An 18,775-nucleotide genomic window follows, 5' to 3' on the forward strand; every position below is an offset into this window, starting at 1 on the left:
TAGCATACTTAAGTGCCACAAATTATGTTGATTGACATTCTGTTGAGAAATTATGTAATTTCTTAATGTGGGGAATGGTGATAGTATCCCAATAAAAAAAATCATTCAATACATTGACGCTGGATTCATATGATGGTCTCTATGTAACCTGTTCTATTCGGTTAGAATGTCGTTTGGGAGAAAACCATAAAGAAAGGAAACAATGTGAGCCTTACAATCAGGGATAGATAGATACATCACATTGCCAGTCATTTAGTGAAGCTACATGAATGAATCTGTATGCTGGTGCATTAACGCCACATTCACAGGAGGAAATGGTTGGGGAGGTGGCGATCTACAGTGGCACTGCTCAGTATTCTAGGTCCGAGCTAGGATATCAAGCTTACACAATTTTAGAGTTTAGAACTATGAAGAACTACATGCCATTTCTCTTGGATGCCTTTTGTCATCTATTTCTAATCCTTAATTACAATTCACATAGCATTTTGAAAGCAAGAGCCATTATTAAATAACACCATCAAAAACAGACAGAAACCGAAATAAGCAACACAAGTCAATCTTTATTGAAAACTGAAGTTATTATTACATAACAAATGTTACAATAAACGTGCCTTTAAGAATTTTAATCTGAGCTCATCGACTAATTGTATCTCATAAAAATAAAAGCATGAATGTACACATAATTGAACTGGCTCAGAATGTAAACTCCACTATATATGTGGATGCAATTACTGCTCAAAATGTAGAAGTGATGCTTTAAAACGTTTTATTATTCTGGAAGACAACATTGACCAAAACATAAAAAGTACCAATATAACTGCTTGTAAAACAGTGATCTCTGCACATTGTCATGAAAAGGAAACGTGTGCCTATTTAATAACAAAACAGAACCATAACTCGGACCTCTTGTGTACTTGTGTTGCATGCAATCACCTTCATTTGTCTTCTAAACACACGGGCTTAATAAAAATGCAAATTCATTCAACTAAACATTTCTGGACAGCAGACAACTAAAACTTTCAAAAATGTATGTTTGTGCTCTAACTCCCCCCACTCCAAGAAGGAGAACTGGGTTCAAACGCAGACCAAAACAAGATTAAGTTTGCTGCATCTTACAGCAATATGATAGTTTTGAAAACAATCATAGCTATATTAAGCAATGGAGCGCTCTAGCAACTGATTGGGTACGCTGATAAAGCATGCAAGGTTCCTGTGCATACAGTTTCTTCACAACAAATATGTATGCAGTTTTAGCCCTCACAAGAATTCGATAGCTCAGATCCAGTAATTGATCTCAAAAGTTCTGAAAATGACAAATGAAAACAATATAATGGAAGGAACAATTAAAAAATGATGCCATGGTTCTCTATTTAATTTTAACACTTGGACCCCAAACAGTTCTAGAACACTCACAAACTGACTGAACATACAACACAGAGTAGACTTCTTTGATCCCGCTCAGTCGTAAACTATTTTGTAGAAAGAGAAAGTTAAAAGGTTTACATGGGTCCAATAAACAACTTCAATATACTGTGCTCTCCTAATGCAGCCACTCATGAGCCAACATCTCTGGGTCACTGCTTAATGGAGCAATCTAAAATGAGCCTCAGAACTGTTCAATGGAAGGCAAATCACGAGTTCTTTGGATATCCAATATGGGGGTTTTAGCCACACATACAATACAATACTGTCTCCGTTTGAAGAATTCTGTTCGAAGCCAGGAAAATAGTTTGGATTTTCTACACATAACATCACTTCACCTACATCTTCCATCCTAAAGTTCACTAGTGATGAACATTTACTGCTCAATGAGTTAATTCTTTTTAAATTGATCAGAAGGCAGAAGCTGACAATACAAGAAATATTAATTAGTAGCAAGAACCTTGTGAACTTTTATTCCCAGGGTTTCTACCCTAAAAAAACACAATCAGGTCCCATAGATCAAGCTGGGGCATAAGATTTATTTGTTTTACCACCTTCTGGATGAAACTGCTTTTACTGCTTCCTTTCACTTCAGCTCATAAATCTTAAGACAAAAACAAACTACTCAACACACTATTTGTTCAAGTGAGGAAAAGAGAAATGCCACCCCACCTAGACTAACATTCAGAGAACAGAGGAAGAAAGAAAGAAAAAAAGCCTTAGAAGCCAGTCTGGTAACTGACAATAAGCAATTTAATGTCTGGAGTCACTGTTAATCAACAGAAAATCTACACAAGAAAACCAGATGTAGGTTTGTCATGTATGCGTCAGGTTGTTAGCTCTACAAATCATAGCCAAAAATGAACATTCAGCAACCACTCATAACAAAAAAAGAAAAATATTTCAGGCATTCTTTCTAGTGAACTTGCTGAAAAAAGTTTGTTGGAAATATGTAAAACTAAACTGCATTCAGGACACAAACTACGCTTCTGGGGTACCTTTAGCATCCATGTGTATCAAACTACACCAAGGAGAGGTAGTTTTCCTCTAAGGGGGAATCTTTTTCGGATACACAAATGTGAATGCTATCTAAACTCTTTGGCTGTGTTCAAAGTAAAAAAACCAAATGGTATCAAAGACGATAGGATCAAGTTTCAGATGGGTGCTTCGTTGAAGTACCTTCAGGTTAGAAAGAAAGGTTATGAAAAAAGGCAGCAGTGCACGTATCAAAAGGAATACTTTCACATACTACCTTTACATTTATGACTAAAAGTAATCAGGCATGGTAAACACATGGGAGAGAGATAATTTATGAGTGCACTCGAGTCCTGCAGAAAATCTGTACTAATCGAGCTTAACGATTGATTAGGTTCCTACCATGGATAGTGAAGATATTAAGACGAGGCATTTAAATTATCCTCAGTTGTTTAACATTCTATTTAAGTAAGTCATCAGCAAGCTATTCCATCATAAATTCCATTTACCCATTAATACAGAAGGGGGACCACAGCACAAAATTAATCAACCCAAATGTCTAATTTCTGGGATGAGTGCTGTGTGCCAAATAGGACTTGACATTCTGAATACTAGAATCAACTCAATGAAAATAGTAAATTAAATCACAAATGGAGAATGCATTACCTACAAATCAGTAACATGGAAACAGCCCACTCCCACAAACGTAATGAAACCCAAATCTATTTTGTCAGTCATCATGCAGTTAAAAGTGACTATTTTCCTATGTCACAAGTATTACATTTTTTCCAACAATACAGCATATGAAAGAACTAACCAATGTAGCTTATTATTACATGGGTTTACGCAGCTGTCTGCACTGAACATTAATGCAGCTTGGAAAAAATGGTTCACCAATTTAATGTTAAGTACACTGGAAGAGAAGAGTCTCAATGTTGGAAATTCCAACCAGTCAAGAAGTGAACTCCTCGATACATAGAATATAAAATTAACACACAAGCAGTGCCGGATCAAACTGATTATCTGGCCTATTACCAGCTTCTTTAAGGTAACCCCTAATGTAGAATAAGTGCTCACAAATGCTTGTATGGCATTCCTATGCAATATTACATTTAAACAAAATGCAGCATTATTAAGTGGATGTTGTTCTGCTCTCAGTGATCTGTGCAAAACTCTCAGCCTTCATAAATTTAAAAGTGTAAAAAAAAGTTAAAAAAATAAAAATAAAAAATACACTTAAATGACTCATTCGATTTAGATCAGTTCGCAATTCAGAGTCAAATAGTAGAGATCCACAGTACTGGAGAGGCAGCAACAATTTAAAACGTAAGGAATCAGAGCACCTAACTTCACATGACGAAACAAAATTGCTTCTGAAAAAATCAAAAATGGATTTGCCAAAAAAAAAAAACTTGCAACCAACTACGTACCTACCGTGTGATAAAGGTAATTGCTTTGCAGTCTTTTAACAGTTTTAATAGTTAAGAATGAAAGGAAAGTGTGTGCTCACAATTCACTGATTTATTGCAGTCAGTGTATTTCAAATATTGCATTCGATGAGGATTGCTAGGGGAAAAAAAAGTTTCATTATTAACCACAAATCAGTAAAGTCACCAACAGTGGTAGCTAGATTTTCCTTAAAGCCTGCGTGCAATGGATTACTTGAATTACCCCCCGTCACTCCCCGGGGCAATACATAAGGCAAGTTATGGATTTACAGGCCTTCATTATTGCCATTAGTTTTGCCAATTCTTGGTATGCGATTTGTGAGGTGATGTTAAGTGGTTAAAAAACAAATCACAATATTTATTATGTATTAAGATCACTGCAAAAGCTTTATGACCCAATTTCACATGTTTTCACAGTGCCATGTTCTGGCTACAACGTACTAGTTTGCCAATTCATGTAACACTGGAAAAAACCATTGGCAGCCCACCCGCTAATTTCTTACTATAAAGAAGCATACATAAATATATATTTTTTTTCTTTTTCAAAAGACTGATCTCGTGCATTGTTCTGTGGCCACAGAAATACGGCAGCAGTGAATTACACACGATGCAGGTAGAACACAGTTCAATTTATCCATATTAGGTGAAATATTTAATGTTCCATTGCCATTTGGAATAGATTTACTGATTGAAATGTGTAGACCGAACAGAGGAGCTCTGTAAGCATCCACTGTAGGGAACTTTCACATTTATCAGAATTGCTTCTTGGATTCTTATTAATGGCTTAGCGGTCTAGGGTGTACAGTTATATTGTGCAAATCTGCACACACAAATTAGGCTCACAATTCCACAAGTCACGTTTACTTTCTACATCACACCTCATTTCCAATCCAAGGAAGCTCCAACATTGTAACACTGAATCCAGAGAATGCAAGAAAAATATGAATTCAGTCACCTCACGATGCAGGTTTTTTGTACCCATCTTGAGCTTACTATTTTGGCTCACTTAATAGAGTACCTGATACTTAATAAAAGTATAATGCTCTTTCAGTCAGCAGTACCCAAAACCGCAAAATGGTTGAGGCACTTTCAAACATTTTGATGCTCTGAAAAAGCAATTGGTTTTAAATTCTAGTACTAAAAACCTTGCATACAAAAAATACATCAATACAAGGTTGCAAATACTTCAGTTCCTTTGGATTTTGCATATGATGTTTTTGCATCAGTCACTGCAGGTAGTAGATTGAGCAAGCTTTAGGTTTTGCATGCATTCAACTAGTTATGGTCAGATAAATTTATACTCCCTTTTTATCATTATAGTTAGCTAAAAAAATTGCAAGACAGTCCACAAAAACAGGATTTTGTTTTTAAGACAAACTGCTGGCGTTCCAAGATGTAAGATATGCAGCACCGGAAATTCTTCTGTAATCTGGAATTAGTAGTGTTTGGCAAAGTGTTGAAAGCACTCAGAAGTAAGTCCTGGCTGGAGGCAGGAGAGCTTCAGCACCCGCTGATAAACCTCATTACTGATTGCATATCTTCCATCTTTAAACCTGGAGGGAGGAATACAATTAGATTAAAGTCTATGGTCAAATGGCACGTGTACAGTTTTAATAAACCTACAAAAATAAAGTGTCCCCTACTCAGTGATAATACTTCCGAGCTGTACAGTGAAGTATCTGAAAATACTTTGACATTAGTGATTCTAAAAATATTAATTCTATGTGCCTTACTGGAACTCTGGTAAGGCGTATAGAATATTTTTTACCTTTTCAGAATCGGGTTACTAAACCACTCAACGGCATCCTGAAGAATGCTATAAAACAACATTTTGAAGGTAAACATCTTATTGAAATATCACTGCATTCATAGTGACTTGTCTAACAATAGCGTTCCACACGTATAACCGTATTGTTTTGGTAAACCTACTAACACTGCCTATATTACAGGTTTTAAGAACACGAGGGTTATGAATAACTAAAGCGATCACCCACTGATTGGTTACGATCTATTAGCCGTCTGACATGCCACTGTCGCTAGAACAAACTAGGTACGCCCACTCTTTAATTTGAGATCTTGGACTTAAAATAGTCAAGATATTTGTATAAATACTTGTATAAATAACTAACAGCAATTTTGAGCTCATAATGCTACACAATAAGTACCCATATTCAAAATATAGGGTACACATTCAAGGATTATGATATTAACTTATTTTCTTGTAGTTCCAGATACCACTTGTGTTTTTAATTTCAGATCTGTCGTAAGTAAGTACACAACTTTAATTAGGAGCCGCAACGAGCACCAAAATATACCCAGTCCTGATGAAAGCCTTATGAAAACACGAGAAGGCTAAAACATGTTGACCTACTAGTGCAGTAGACTAGTGTGAGACAGTGGCTCTATATATACTTGACCAAAGTAAGGTACAGTGCGTATAGAGACCACCAACCCCAGAGGTATAACAAAGGTTAAAGTCAGGGCTGACCTTACTCTCAAAAGTGGTAGCTTGGTCGAGCAGTAAGGCAGTACCAGAGGACAGTGTAAAGCATTTGTTGTACACAATCAGTAAGCAAAAAGGTTTCACACACTCAAGGACGGAACTCTATGCCAATTATTTTTAGATCAAAAGATATAGTTGTTTTGTTTTTAAAACCAACAGGTATCAAAAATATACTTTTCTCAATTATGAGTGATCTCAAGTATTGCTTTGCAGAAAGGAAATAACTTTGTAAACACAACCGGTACAGGGGTTGCAGCAGGCAACACAATTCTAAACACAATCTAACATCGAGCTCAATGGGTTCTACAAAAAATGCAGTTGATTACTTTGTAAAATACTTTTGTAATCCCAGGGCTGGATCCTAGATTCAGTCCTGGGGTCTAAGCTGAAAACAGTTTAGTAAAAACTTTTTGGTTATTGCAATGATTTTTCAGGAAGAAATGCGTTACTTACCTGTAACAGCAGTTATCCAGTATTGGTGTCTTTCATAGATTCACATGCCTGAATCATTCCCCGTCGTCGAGACGGGAGCCTCCGGTAAATAAAAAAGTAATGTCCATAGACATACATGGAGAGAAAGGGTCCAAGGGTCTCCCCTTAGTAGCCTTTCCTTGTCCTTATGTAAAAAGGACCAAACTGACATAGTCAGCCAATCAGCTCCGACCTCCCTCTAGAACCTTCCTGGGAGGAGCCTCAGTCCCTCAGATTTTCGTACGCACCCAGCTAGGTTTGGCGTAGTATAGTTCCGAGAGGGAAGTGAGTCCTTCCAGGGGAGGCGGGAGGGTTGCATGTGAATCTATGAAAGACACCAATACTGGATAACTGCTGTTACAGGTAAGTAACGCATTTCTTATCCAGTATTAGGGGTGTCTTTCATAGATTCACATGCCTGAATCAGAGTAGCTAGCAATCACAGTAGCACATTTGTAAAACAGAGTTGCTCTGCCGTCATAGTAGATAATACATATAATATCATACAATAAAGAGACAGCTTAGACATAATCTCATCAGAGCAATAATGTGCATACCTGGAAGGCGGGATGTAGGAAGGCTCACCTTACTGAAAGAGATGGCGAAGCACCGCTTGGCCCACTGCCGCATCCTTCTGGAGTTCGATATCCAGGCAGTAGTGTCTGGAGAAAGTGTGCGGCGATTTCCAGGTCGCCGCTCTACAGATGTCCAGGATCGGCACTCCAGCAAACAGTGCTGCCGACGTAGACATCGCTCTGGTTGAGTGAGCCAGAACACGGTCATTCAAAGGCCGGCCGGCCTTGTCATGGCAGAAGGAAATCGCCGAGGAGATCCATCTGGAGATGCTTTGCTTCGTGAGGGGTAGGCCCATTCGTGGCCTGCTGTATGCCACGAACAGCTGTGAGGATTTCCTGAGATCCTTAGTCTTGTCCAGGTAGAACTTCAGGCACCTCATAAGGTCCAAAGAATGCAGCGACCTTTCCGCTGCTGTGGAAGGGTTGGCGAAGAATGACCTAAGGACCAATGGTTCGTTGAGATGGAAGTCCGAAGGTACCTTTGGAATGAACTTAGGGTTTGGTCGCAGTATCACCCTATCATGTCTGAATTGCAGATATGGTTCTTGAATGGACAAGGCCTGCAGCTCGCTAACCCTTCTGGCCGAAGTTAGAGCGAGCAAGAGCGCTGTTTTCCATGAAAGGTGTTGAAGCGATGCCCTGTGAATGGGTTCAAACGGGTGACGCATGAGCTGGTTGAGTACCAGGTTAAGCTGCCATGTGGGAGGTACTTTTCGAGGCCTCGGGAAGGATCTGTATAGTCCTTTGAGGAATTGCTTGACTAGCCGACTAGACCACAGAGAAGGTCCCGTGACCGATCTGGTGAACCTCGAGATTGCTGCCAGGTGAACTTTGATGGACGCATGCGCCAGTCCCGACTGGGCCAAATGCAGGAGGTATGGTAATATTTGTTCTGGTGTGATGGTGAGTGGCCGTAAGCCCTGTTCCGAGCACCATATGCAGAACCTCTTCCATTTGAGACAGTAGGTCTTGTTCGTACTGTCTGCTCTTGCTTTGGCTAGCACATCCTTGCAGTCTTGTGGGATATTCAGGCCACCGAACTCTCTGTGCTCAGGAGCCATGCTGATAATTTGAGCGATTGGAGGTTCGGGTGCTGCACTTGCCCGTCGGACATTGTCAGTAGGGCTGGGTGTTGGTTCAGGCGGATCGGTGATTTGATGGATAGTCGAAGCAGATCCGAGAACCAGTGTTGCCTCGGCCAGGACGGGGCAATCAGGATCAGGGTGCATGGCTCCGCTTTCATCTTTCTGAGGAGCCGTGGAATCATCGGGAATGGAGGAAAGGCGTATGCAAAGACGCTGTACCATCCGATGGAGAACGCATTTCCTAGTGATCCTGGTTGGGGATGCCAACTTGCGTAGCACGGGCATTTGGCGTTCCTCTTGGTGGCAAAGAGGTCGATGTTTGGGACTCCCCAAAGAGAGAAGATGTGCTTGAGGGCGCTGTCCGATAGTTCCCACTCGTGGGAGAGGGACTTTTGCCTGCTCAGGGCGTCCGCGATGGTATTGTCCTTCCCCGGGACATATTCCGCTTTGAGTTGGATTTCGTGTAGCACCAGCCAGTTCCAGATCGCCTGTGATTCGCGTGAGAGCGAGAGTGAACGCGTTCCCCCTTGTTTGTTTAGATAGTGCATCGTCGTGGTGTTGTCCGTCCTGACGAGCACTGGGGATTTCTGGATGCGGGGTAGGAAGGCTTGTAGAGCCAGAAACACTGCTCTCAGCTCCAAGAGGTTTATATGGAGTAATTGCTCTTGAGAGTCCCATTTGCCGCTGATCTGTAGGTCCTGGAGCACAGCGCCCCATCCCTCTAGGGAGGCGTCTGTTGTTATCACCAGCGGTGATGCTGGGAGGAGAAACGGTAAGCCCACTGTCAGATTGTGGCGACGTGTCCACCATTGTAGACCTTTTGAAATTTCCGGTGATTTTTGAGGATAGGGATGTGGTAGTATGCATCCTGGAGATCCAGTGAGACCATGAAATCTCCTTTCTCCAGAATGCCCAGGATTTCCTGAATCGTTACCATCCTGAACGATTGGATCCGTAGGAAGGTGTTGAGTCCCCGGAGATCCAGGATGGGTCTCCACTTGTTTTCTTTTTGTTGTACAAGAAAGAAGTGGGAGTAAAATCCTTTCCCCTTCGAGGATGCCGGAACCCTTTCGATTGCTCCTTTTTGTAGCATTGTCGAAAGTTCCTTCAGAAGCAGGCGTGGATGTTTGTGTGTCCGTCTGCGTGGGGGGGTATTGGGAGGGATGGAGGTGAACTCGAGGGAGTGGCCAAATCGAATAATTTGAAGAACCCACCGGTCCGTGGTGATGTACTGCCAATTGTGAAGGAAATGGGTCAGCTTTCCTCCAATTTGAAAGGATGGAGATGGTGTTTGGACTGGCTGGAGTAGGTGGTCACTGGCGGCCGCCAGCGCCCCTCTTGGTATTTTTACCTCTGTAGGACGATCTTCCGAATGTAGATTGTCGGCCCTGCTGTTGCTTGTTCTGGTACTGGCCTTTGTGATTGTACGAGAATGAGGACGAGGACCTGTTTTGATATGAGCCTCGATAGGAGGACTGACCTCTGGGCCTGTTGCCCCGAAAGGACTGGTTTCTAGACTGTAGAGAGCCCAGTGCCCTTGCCGTGTCTGTGTCCTTCTTAATGGCCTGTAGAGCCTCGTCGACCTGTACTCCAAACAGGTGTTGGCCGTCGAAGGGCATGTCTAGAACCTTTGCCTGAACTTCTTGGCGGAATGAAGTCGCTTTGAGCCATCCCTGGCGTCTCAGTACGGCAGCTCCCGCAAGTTGACGGAAGCCAGTCATGGCTGCGTCGATAGCACAGTCTATGAGTTCCGCTGCAGAAGATTGACCCTCAACGAGGAGCGCTTTCACCTCACCCTGGACGTTATCAGGTAGTTCCTTTATGTAAGGGGCAATGTCCTCCCACAGCTGGCGATTGTAACGCCCCAGCAAGGCAATGGAGTTGGCCACCTTGATGGACATGGCCGACGTGGATGTGAAGCGCTTGCCAATTGTGTCCAGTTTCCTGCCCTCTTTGTCCGGGGGAGCTGACAGTGGTGAGGAAGGGTTGCGGGAGTTTTTCTGGGCCGCCTGCGTCACTACCGAGTCCGGTTTGGGGTGACCATTAAGGCAAGCCGCTGCAGTGAGTGGTGCCCTGTATTTTTTATCAAGGCGTGGGACCACCGCTGGCACAGAAGCAGGAGTGAGCATTAGCTTCTTTCCCTGTTCCCATAAAAAGTCTATGATTGGAACAGCTTTTGCAGATTATTGAGGCTGTTCCTTAAAGTCATGGAGGAAACAGTCCGTTTCCGTGGATTCCACCGCCATGTGGAATCTCTTCGCCGCTCTCTCCACCAGCTTGTGGAAGCCCGCAATGTCCACCGGAGGGGAGTCCGCTTGGCGTGGTTGTGGTGAAGCTGGGGATGATGCAATATATTCGTCTTCATCATCCTGGTCCGAGTGGTCTGAGTGAACCTCCTGGACCTCCCCTTCCTCCAGTTCTTCCTCTTCCTCTTCTTCGTCCGAAGAAACCACCACTTGAGGTTGGACTTCTTGGTGGGGTTGATGGTGAGGATGAGGGCGTTCCGGTGCGGACACCTGTACATGAGCTGGAGGTGTCTGATCTCCCTTGTCCCCTGGTGCGGGACTCTCAGGCGCTTGACCGCCTCTGCTAGGCTCCGGAAAGCGCCGCTTGTAGTCTTGCACAAGAAGTTTTAAGTCATCCACCAGGGCCGCTGGTAAGCATATCATGGGGGTGACTTCGGTGCGGACACTGGCTTGGACGGAGTGTTCCTGATAGGTGAATTCCTCCTGTTCCTCATCAGTGCTTTGGCATTTTATGTGAAGGTCTGAGACTGAAGTAGCGGGATCCAGATGGTCATCCTCCTCGGATTCCTCGCTTTGGAAAATTTCTTGAGGTGGTTGCTTTTCCACCTTGCTAGGAGACGTTGTTTCCGGGGTAATTATTGGCTTGCCCTGTTTGCCAGTCTGAATGGTAGAGCTTGCAGTCGTCGAGGGGACCGTCGACGGTGGTAGCATCATGGACGGCGTCTCCACCAGTCTTGATTTTTTCCATGGTTCATTCGACGACGAATCGCCTGTCGACGGTGTCGTCGTCGAGTCCGTCGACGGAGCCTTTGGTGTCGTCGTCGACGGGGTCGTCATCGACGGTGTCTTCGTCGACGGGGTCTTCGTCGACGGGGTCTTCGTCGACGGGTTCTTCATCGACGGGCTCGTCGCCGACGAGCCTCTCGTCGACGGGGTCGTCGACGAGGTCTTCGTCGACGGAGGGGTGGACGTAGGGATCTTGGTCGTCGACGACTGCGAAGTCGTCGTCTTCATCGACGGTGCCTTCGTCGACGGTGCCTTCGTCGACGATGGTCTCGTCGACGAGTCTCTCGTCGACGAGTCTCTCGTCGTCGCCGGTTTTGACGACGATGGGCTCGTCACTGTTGCCGGCTTCGTTGTCGACATGGTCTTTGTCGTCGTCGACGATGACGTCAGGAGAATAATTGGAGAAATCGGCCTACCTGACGACGAGGAGGAAGTAGTCATCGTCGTCGAAGCTGAGGGCGACGATGCTGATGTGGTAGACACTGTGGTTTTGACTGAAGTAGTCCTCTGGCTTTGTCTGGAGGACGGAGCAGGCATTTTGAAGGTTTTATCCTCCTTAGCAGACACTGAGGATGACGCAGATCTCGCCTCTGAAGACTTTTTGTGGGTCTTCGCAGGAGGAGTGTCTGAGGGGCCCGGGGAAGCGTCCCTTGGCCTCTTGTTTGAGACAGCAGAAGTCCTGGAAACGCTGCTCACAGAGGACTCCAGATTGTCTCTGTTCTTAAGCCTGTCCAACCAGATCAGAAGGCGACCTTCTCTGTCTCTCACAGTCTTTTTGGGAAAAGACCGACAGATTGTGCATTTCTCCGAATTATGATCCGGGTAAAGGCAATACAGGCACAGGTCGTGTCTATCCTCCACATGAATCCTTTTCTTGCTGCAGGAAGAGCAGGCCCTGAACAGGGCTTTCTTCCCCGAGTCAGACATGGAAAAGGCAGTATAAACACACCCACTTACTTCAGGGATAGTGTGTTGAAGAAGTCCTTGAAGAGTTTTTAGGTTCAAAGAACACTTCCAAGAGAGTTTGTTGAATTTAGAATAATCCTGAGGAGAGCTCAGGCTGGAGACTCCCTAGCACAACGTGCGGTAGAAAATCTGAGGGACTGAGGCTCCTCCCAGGAAGGTTCTAGAGGGAGGTCGGAGCTGATTGGCTGACTATGTCAGTTTGGTCCTTTTTACATAAGGACAAGGAAAGGCTACTAAGGGGAGACCCTTGGACCCTTTCTCTCCATGTATGTCTATGGACATTACTTTTTTATTTACCGGAGGCTCCCGTCTCGACGACGGGGAATGATTCAGGCATGTGAATCTATGAAAGACACCCCTAATACTGGATAACATAAAGGTATTTTAAAAGTTCACACTTAGAAACTTTTCAGTGAAAATCTGGCTATGTTATCCAATGGGAGAAAACGAATAGTTTACCTGTCGGTGTAGTTTTGCAGCTTGAAGATCTTTCTGGATTCACTATACTGTGCATTATTCCGCGATCTGGTGGTTGGGTCCGGATTCGTAGTCTTTTTTTTTTTTTTTTGTAGCCCAGGTGGGCGTCGACGTCCCACCATTTGGTGCACCTTCGTGACGTCGGCACGCTTCCTGCGGAAGCTCCCACCCCTGGGCGCCATCTTCGGATTCTTTTTTCTTTTCTCCTTTGTGGTGAATCCATGGCTATGTGTATCAAACTTTCCTTCAACGTAAACTTCTTCACGTATACTTGTCTTTGTTAAACGTTCTTATCTTATTCCATGTCCTTCCACCTTCTCCAGCCTCATCTTTCTGGCGGAGGTGGGTGGGTTCGCTAGTGAATCCAGAAAGATCTTCAAGCTGCAAAACTACACCGACAGGTAAACTATTCGATTTGCAGCGTGAATCTTTCTGGATTCACTATGCTGTGCATAGATTTCGTAGCGGTTTTGTCACTCATGTGGCGGCTGGGTGGAAGATGAGCGTTGGTTGTTAAAGATATGTTGAAGCACTCTTTGGCCCACTTGTGCTTCCTTGTTCATCTGCACATCTACGCAATAGTGTTTAGCGAAAGTGTGCACTGAAGCCCATGTTGCCGCCAGGCATATGTCTTGGATGGGCTTGTTTGCCAGGAAGGCGATCGTAGCCCCTTTCTTTCTTGTTGAGTGGGCTCGTGGCCCCTCCGTGAGCTCTTCGCCAGCTTGCATGTGGCAGAGCTGTATTGTTTTGGCAATCCATCTTGCTATGGTGTTCTTAGTCACTGGTCTACCCAGGAGACTCCTTGCGAAGGACACAAAGAATTGTTTTGTCTTCCTGTGTTCTTTCGTCCTTTCTATATAGTGTATTACAGCCCGCCTTGCGTCCAGAGTGTGGAGCGCCTTCTCTGCGTTTGACGTGGGCTTCTGGAAGAAGCTAGGTATCTGTATACTTTGGTTCATGTGGAATTTAGATACTACCTTGGGCATGAAATGCGGGTCTGTCCTCATCACGACCCTGTCACTGTGTATTTGTATGTACGGTTCTTGCAGCGTCAAAGCTTGTAGCTCGCTCACTCTGCGTAGCGATGTTATTGCTACTAGAAAGGCTGTCTTCATTGTCAGCATTTGTAGTGACGCTTTATGGATGGGTTCAAACGGTGGCTTCATGAGTTCCGTCAGTACGACGTTCAGGTTCCATGCCGGCGGCGGCATCCTCTTGGGTGGCGCTATTCTCTTCGCTCCTTCCAAGAACCTTTTCACTACCCTGGAAGTGAAGAAACTTCGTCCTGTTTCTCCTCTTGTGTATGCCACAATCGCTGCCAGGTGAACCCTCAGCGAGGACGAGCTTAGTTTAGCCTTGATCAGGTGCGTGAGGTATCTGAGTACTGTAGACTCTCTAGTCAGTTTTCTCTCCAGGTTTTTCCTGTGGCACCACTGCGTGAACCTCTTCCATTTCTCCCCATAGCACTTCCGCGTGCTGGGCCTCCTTGCTTCTCTCAGCACCCGAAGTGTGCTCTCTGGTAGTTTTAGATGTGCGAACTCTAAGTCCTCAGGAGCCACGCTGACAGGCAGAGGCTTTCTGGTTCTGGGTGTAGAACTTGTCCCCCTTCCATGGAGAGACGGTCTCTTCTTTTTGGGAACTTGTGTGCTCTGCCCTGCGACATCTCCATAATCTGAGAGTACCAAGTCTGCCTCGCCCATTGGGGAGCCACCAGGATGAGAGTCATGTTGCTCGACCTGAACTTGTTCAGGACTCTGGGGATCAGTGGCGTTGGTGGAAAAGCGTAGGCAAATTTCTTTGACCAGCTTATCCATAGGGCATTCCCATGGGACATTGGTTCCTGTTCCCTCGATGCAAAGTGTTGGCATTTTGCATTCTGGCGTGTTGCAAACAGGTCTATTGTTGGTGTGCCCCACCTCCTGAACAGGTTCTCTGTCTCTTGGTTGTTCAGTTCCCATTCGTGGGACACCGATGCTTGCCTGCTGAGCCAATCCGCTTCCACATTGTCCTTCCCTGGCAGGTGTATGGCAAGCAGGTCTATCCTGAGTGGGATCGCCCATCTCCATATTTCTTGAGCCAAGCTCGACAGAGGGAATGACTGAGTTCCCCCTTGCTTGTTGATGTAAAACATCGTTGTGGTTTTGTCTGTCTGTATCATCACCCTTTTGTTGTAAAGGTGCTTTTGGAAGGCCTTGAGGGCCAGCAACACTGTTTTCAGTTCCAGGTAGTTGATGTGCTTTACTGCATCTCCTGGGTTCCACAGACCCCTCACTCTGAGCCTGTTCATGTGTGCGCCCCATCCTTTCTGGGATGCGTCTGTGGTGATGGTCACAGTTGGGTCCGGTGGCGTTAGAGGCTTCCCCATCGTTATATTCTCCTTCGTCCACCATTTCATCTCCTCCTGCACATTGTGCGTAACAACCACTAGATCTTCCCAACTTCCTTCTGCTTGTGACCATTGCTGTTGCAGCCACTCCTGTAGTGGTCTCATCTTTAGCCGAACATTGGGGACCAGGTGGATGCATGACGCCATCATCCCCAAGATCTTGCTCACCGTCCTCACTGTCAGAACTTGCCCCTTCTGGTAGTGACGTTTCTCCCTCAGCAGGCTGAGTGTTCTCTTCTCGCTGGGTGTCACTCTGCATTCGACCGTGTTGATCAGGGCTCCCAGGAAGATTTTCACTTGTTCTGGGTCCATGGAGCACTTTCTCCAGTGGATGGAGAAGCCCAGGTTCGTGAGCGTTCTTGTGACCTGTTCTGCGTGAGCTTTGCATCTCGTGTAAGAGCTTGCTTTCACGAGCCAGTCGTCCAGGTAGGGGTACACGTGTATACCCTCCCTTCGTAGGTGTGCGGCCACCGCCGCGAGGCATTTGGTAAAGACCCTTGGCGCTGACTTGAGCCCGAAAGCCAGGGTTGTGAACTGGTAGTGGTCTTTGTTCACCTTGAATCTTAACATGTGTTTGCGTTTCCTGTTCATGGGGATGTGCAGGTATGCGTCTTTTAGGTCTATCGTGGACAAGTAGTCCCCGGGCCTTATTTGTGGGATGACCTCTTGCAGGGAAGTCATCTTGAACTTTTGAGTTTTTACGTAGGTGTTCAGGAACCGTAGGTCCAAGATGGGTCTTAGGCTTTCGCCCGCCTTTGGTACTAGGAAGTAGTTAGAGTACACCCCCTTGTTCCGTTCTCTGTGCGGGACTTGTTCTATGGCCTCTTTGAGGAGCAGTTCTTGAGCTTCCTCTTGGAGCAACTGCAGTTCTTTGCCCTTGTGACCCCTTGTCTTTGGCTTTCTGCTTGGTGGATATTTTTCCAACTCTATGCAGTATCCGTGCTGTATAATGTTTAGTATCCACTTGTCTGTGGTTATTTTTCTCCATTCGTGTAGAAAAAATCTTAACCTTCCCCCCCTACTGGTGTTGTGTGTTCTCTTGAGCCGTGTCCGTGTGAGCCTCCTCTTAGCTGTTGGTGCTCTCCCCCCTGAGGCTTTGGGTGGGTGAGCGCCTCCTTCACGGAGTCACTTTTGGGGGGGTTGATCACCACCTCTCCGTCTCTGACCCCGTCCGTTTCCTCTCCCTCGAAAGGACTGGCCCCTATTCTGGGAGTTCCAATTCTGCCTCGGTTGACCCTGGTGCCATTGGTTGTCACTGTTAACCATGGTGGTGCGACTGTTGCGAATGTGATTGCTGGTTTCCCCCTCTACCATTTGGTCTCCTTGTGGAGGTGCCTCTCCGCATCCCCCTGAATTGTAGGGCTCCCATCGATTTGGCTGTCTCATTGTCCTTCAGCTGAGCCAGTTTGTCATCTACTGATGCCCCGAACAGCGTCTCCCCGTTGAAGGGGGTGTTCAGGATGTTATTTTGCACTTCTGCCTTGAAACCTGATATTCTGAGCCAGGCTTGCCTTCTCTCAGTGATGCCTATGGCCATCAGCCTGCTAGATGTTTCTGCCCCATCTAGGGCTGTCTTCAGGCATGCGTTTGCTATGTCCTTTCCCCCCCTCGAGATCCTGCCATTCTTCCTCTAGCGACGCCGAGGATTCTGAGTAGTAGCTCTCGCGGAGGTAATCTTCTTCCGAGCGGTAGAAGTCCTCCTCTTCTCCCTCATCTGTGGGGTTTGGAGTTTTCGGCGGCTCCTCGGCTTCGAAGTCCTCCTGCACCTCTACCTCTTCGGCGGTCGCAGCGGTCTTCGAGGGAGTCGAGTAGGTCTTCGAGGGAATCGTATAGTTCTTCATTGTTTCCTCGAAGGCTCTCTTCCTCTGGAGCATACTCTCCATTTCGGCCTCGAGCCTTCTTCTCTTTTTCTCCATCTCTGCCGCTTGCTCGGCGTCGAGCTTTTCGGCAGGTCTCTTCGACGGTACCTTCGACGTCGAGGCCGTTTTGAGCGTCTTCTCGCTCGAGGGTCCCTTCTCGAGGGCCTGCTTCGACGACCTTTGCTTTTCGCTGGTCTTTGCCATCTGGGAGTCCTTTTCAAAGGATCCGCTGGGCCTTTCGGAGGATGCTGCTTCGGACGTCGAAACTTTCGTCGCCGGCGCTCCTTTCGAGGACTTAGCCTCTGCTTTTCGGGGTTCTCCCTCAGGCTTTCTCGGCCCTGTCTGGGTTTTCAGGGTCGTAGACTCTCCTACCTTTTTTGAAGGTCTCACATCGGTCTCTACGACCGTGAAGTCATCTGGTCCCTCGGCGATGTTCTCCTCTTCGTCGGAGGAGGCACCCAGCTGGTAGAGGCTCGGCGTGGTCCCTTTCCCTTGCATCGTGTGGTGGGCCACCCTCTGTCTCTCTCGAACTCTCAGAGTCTTCGGCGTGAAGATTGAACAGGCGTTGCAATCCTCGCTGGAGTGGTCGATCGGCAGGCAGAGGTTGCAGACCGGATCCTGGTCCTTCTGCGCGTACTTGTGGTGGCAATTACGGCAGAACTTGAATGGGGTGTTGTCCATGTGCTCGCTCAGGGGGCCCCCTGCGCGCGCTTTCTCCTTGGCCGTCGAGTATCACGAGGTTTTCTCCTCTTTCTTCGTTCTGGCTCTAGGAGGTCTTCTTCTCAGACTTCCCTCGGTCCTTTTTCCTCAAAAACTTGGTGTATTTCCTTCTTTTCTCCTGAAACTTCTCCGGAGCTTCATGCGACGATCCAGACCCAACGGCGGAAAAAAGAATCTGAAGATGGCGCCCAGGGGTGGGAGCTTTCGCAGGAAGCGTGCCGACGTCACGAAGGTGCACCAAATGGTGGGACGTCGACGCCCACCTGGGCTACAAAAAAAAAAAAGAGAAAAAAAGACTACGAATCCGGACCCAACCACCAGATCGCGGAATAATGCACAGCATAGTGAATCCAGAAAGATTCACGCTGCAAAATGCAGGTTACAGGTAAAGTACGTTCTCGTTACTTTTATAATCCAGTACTGGGCTCCTAGGTCCAGTACTGGGATCTCTGCTTAAGACAGGAAAGTAATTACGGTTCAGTAGTTGGTACGATTTTTAAGGAATATATCAAGTTTTCAAAAATAAATTTCACAGAAAAGCAGACAATGGATTCCTATGTAGTAAATACAGGTTACTAGTAAACCAGGTTAGAATTACTTTTGCGGTTCAGTATTGGGCTACAAGGTACAGTTCTGGCTTCTCTCCTGATCACAGGCGAGTACTTTAGAGTTTCAAAACTTCACACTTAGAAGATTTTTCTAGTCAAACCAGTCGATGTTATCCTATGGCAGGAAAGTGAGGTATTGGTTTCCAGGTGAGTACTCGACTGGTGAAGTTAAGGTTCTGGGCATAGACTCAGGGGTCCCCCAGGGTCAGGTAGGTACAGTTGGTACACCCTCAGTGGCACAGGGGAAG

At 46.0% G+C, this 18,775-nt stretch overlaps 1 protein-coding gene across 8 annotated transcripts in view; it reads right to left on the reverse strand.

Annotated features, from left to right (window-relative positions):
• Window positions 1-540: 540 nt before the first annotated feature.
• FAM168B (family with sequence similarity 168 member B) overlaps window positions 541-18,775 on the reverse strand; it is a 218,470-nt gene continuing 200,235 nt past the window's right edge. For all 8 annotated transcript variants that reach the window (XM_086943796.1, XM_086943792.1, XM_086943794.1 and 5 more), the window contains exon 7: window positions 541-5,398. The gene's annotated coding sequence lies outside the window, so the exon portion shown is untranslated. The remainder of the gene's footprint in view (window positions 5,399-18,775) is intronic.

This window comes from Lissotriton vulgaris, chromosome 11 (genome assembly GCF_964263255.1).
Source record: "Lissotriton vulgaris chromosome 11, aLisVul1.2, whole genome shotgun sequence".
NCBI classification, from domain to species: domain Eukaryota; kingdom Metazoa; phylum Chordata; class Amphibia; order Caudata; family Salamandridae; genus Lissotriton; species Lissotriton vulgaris.